Source organism: Peromyscus leucopus, chromosome 22 (genome assembly GCF_004664715.2).
Source record: "Peromyscus leucopus breed LL Stock chromosome 22, UCI_PerLeu_2.1, whole genome shotgun sequence".
Classification (NCBI taxonomy): domain Eukaryota; kingdom Metazoa; phylum Chordata; class Mammalia; order Rodentia; family Cricetidae; genus Peromyscus; species Peromyscus leucopus.
Window position 1 is genome coordinate 9,223,540 of NC_051081.1, and position 3,753 is coordinate 9,227,292.

Sequence of the window (3,753 nt, forward strand, 5' to 3'; positions counted from 1 at the left end):
TGAAACTGCAATAGCAAAAGGTTGACAAAACCTTTGTAGATGTAGGTTCAACCAAGGACTTTGTTTTTAGATTTATTTTTATTATTCTAAGTTAAGTATTTATTTATGCCTGTGTGTAGGTGAGTGCATGAGTGCATGTGCAAGCAGAGGGTAGAGGAGAGTTACAGGTAGTTGTGAGCCCCTGGATATGGGTACTGGGAAGTGAATGTGGGCCCTCTGGAAGAGCAGTCCATGCTCTTAACCACTGAGCCATTTCTCCAGCCCAGCCAAGGATTTTCTAAACAGAATCCCAATTACATAGGAGATAAGTCCCCAAATCAGACAAATGGGATTGCATGAAATAACGTGTTTGCACAGCAAAAGAAACAATCAGCAAAGCAAAGAGGCAGCCTAGAGAATGGAAGGTAGTCTTTGCCATTTATAGTTTTGATAAGAGATTAGTATTAAGATCTATTAAGAACTCCAATAATTGGGGCAAAAGGTCATCTCCTAGACATGACATGGCCAATGCACTCATGAATGCACAGCAGCTGTGGTGATTTGCACATGATCAAGCCAGTCAACCTTCCAACATGGGTGAGGGAGGGGCACAAGAAGCCCTACCTCTAGCTGAGTTATTGTCAGTTGAGGGCTAGTAGGGGAAGGTGAATCAGTTGTTTTTCAAGAGAGTAGGCCCTGGAAGGGTAGCCATGCTCTCCAGTAAATGGCCCCACACCCATGCACACATGAACAGTGCTAACTGGCCTCAGTGTTTTGTTCTGCTTTCCCAACTAGAGGTTAATTGAAATGAGCTTGACATTGCAGACAGGAATAGAGACACAGTTGCACTGCATGCTGTCACCAGAGGTGTGGGCTTCTCAGTGGACAGTTTCAATTAAATGCCTTTATAATGGATTGTATTCAAGATTTTGGTGGCTCTCAAATACCACCCTTTACCCCACCCATATAAACACACCAGTAAAAAGACAAATGGAAAACAACAAAGCAAAAATGCTTCTTAGAGAATATAGTCCTTAACAAAGTTAAAGAATTTTGTCTTATAAACAAAGTTTTAAGGCAGTTTATGTGAGTAATTTTCCAAATTTAGTAATGAGAGGTAAGCACTAGAAACTCAAGGTTATACATCACTTTAACCTTAAATAGGAAAATTTGTCTTTGACAAGAATGTCATAGAACATATATTTTCCCCATGGCAGCTTAGTTGCTTCTTTTTTCTTCCTTTTTTTTTTTTCCGTTTTGTTTTTTTTAACTTATGACACAGAGTCACACTGTGTAGCCTTATCTGTCCTGGAACTGGCTGCACAAAATAGGCTGGTCTAAAACTCAGAGATCCACCTGCTTTTGCCTCCCAAATTCTGGGGCTAAAGGTGTGCACCACTATGCCAGACTTTTCAATTTGAGTTTTATCAGTGGTATCTCAAATTTCCGGCTTTATTAGCAAAAAGAACCAATGAGACTATGGGGGAGGGGGGAAAGGGCTTATTTTCTTTCTCATAATTTTCTCTTTCTAGTCTGTTTTAATTTGAACATATTAAATTTATTCCCAACTTAGCTTTGAAATTTAGTAACCTAGGTGTAGAAGTCATTTTCAATTTATTAACTCATTTCAGTGTGAGTTTATGGAAGCAAATATTACCAAATTTGAAGAACATCTGTATTTACTGGAGGACAGTGTTCAGGGCATTGTAGAAAATATTTGAGTAAGTTATAAAAGCTAAAACTAGTCCAGATGACTGGAATTAGCCACATACAGAAAAGTCATATTTGATGATGATACCTACGACACACCTGAAAAAAAATACAGTTCTGGTCAGGGGAGACAGCTGTGGATAAAGCGCTTGCCATGCAAGTGAGAGGACTTGTGTTAAAAACAAACAAACAAACAAACAAACAAACAAACAGACAAAAAAAACCCCAAAAGACTGGATGTAGCAATGCACAACTGTAATCCCATTATTCCTATGAAAAGATAGGAGATAGAAGCAGGTGAATCCCCAGAAGTTCACAGTGCAGCTCTCATATGCAGCAGAAACAAGAGAATCCCCTGCCTCAATCAAGTTGGAACATGAAGACAACCAAAGCTGTCCTCGGACCTACACAAATGTCCTGTGGTATATGCATGTTCACAAAGAGATTTTAAAAAAGTAAAGAGTTCTCAATTAGTAGCAGGGACCAAGACCAAACAGACAAATGGAATCCAAAACATTCTGTACATATTTTTAAAAAATTTTAAATTGAATACATTTTGCAAACTGAAAAAGAAAAATTCCCGTCTTTGAACTAATGACATCATATTAGTCAGGGTTTTCCAGAGGAATGAGATGAAGAAAATTATTATAGAAGGCTTTTACTAGACTGTCATACATGATAGGGACTGATGATCATTGCTGGCTGCACACCAGAGAAGCAGAAAACTTGGCAGCTGCCCACCCCAAGAAGCTAAATGCCTCAGGAGTCCCAATCTGAGGCTGAAAGACTGGAAATGCCTGGAGAGTCACTTGAATTGAGTCCATGTTGAGAAGAAGAAAATAGAGTCTGGTATCAGCAGAGATCGTAGTAGCTTTAATAGATGCACTCAGACTGAAGGGAAGGCAGGTATGTGCCTGCTGCTTTTTCCTGAGACTTCCTCTGGGATGCTGTTGGAAGTTGTTGTCTACGTTAAGTGTGGGTTTTTCCCTTCAAGTCATTGTCCCACATGTCACTCCTCCTGTGGAAATTTCCCCACCAAAAGTAGAGGTGTATTTCACTAGCCAAGTGGACAATGAAGACCAACCATTCCAAGTCCTTTGTGAACTTGATACCCAACAACATCCTATGTTATACACCGTTTCTAAATAAGACAATAATGTATTTCACCTAACATAATTCTCATGTACAACTGATAACACATTGTTTCCTTAGAATAGGTATCAAAGTCCCTTTAGGAAAGCTTATTCATTTACTATATCACAATTAAATATGACAATGCCCAATATTGACATTAACTCAATAAATATATTACATGGTAAAGATTAAAGAGATGAAAGAAAACATGACCAGTTGCTTAATATATGTGTGCATATGTCTTAGCTTCATTTCCGGTTGTAGTGACAAAATATCCAGGTAAAAGCAACATAAAAGAAAAATTCTGTTTAGCTCAGAATTCCATCACTGTGGGGGAAGTCAACATGGCAAAAACTTGGGGCATCTTCTCATATTACTTCCATAGTCAAAAGCAGAGAGCAATGAATTAATGCATGTATGCTTGTGCTCAGCTAGCTAACTTTTTCCACTTTTGTACACTCCTAGGTCCCAGTCAGGGAATGGCACTTCCAGAAGTGGGTGAGTCTTTCTACCTCATTTATGCAATCAAGATAATTGCTCACAGGCAAGCTCAGGGGCCCATCTCACAGGTGCTTCTAGATTTTTTTAAGTTGCAATCAACAATAACCATCACACTATAAAAATAAACATATATATTTTTTTGTTTGTTTTTGAGTCAGGGTCTCATTATGCATCCCTGGCTGTTGTGGAATTCACTATGTAGACCAAGTTGGTTTTGAACTCACAAGGACTCATCTGCCTTTGCCTACTGGGTGCTGGGATTAAAGGCATATGCCCAGCACACATATTTTTTTTTTTTTTTTTTTTTTTTGTGGTTTTTCGAGACAGGGTTTCTCTGTGTAGCTTTGCGCCTTTCCTGGAGCTCACTTGGTAGCCCAGGCTGGCCTCGAACTCACAGAGATCCGCCTGGCTCTGCCTCCCGAGTGCTGG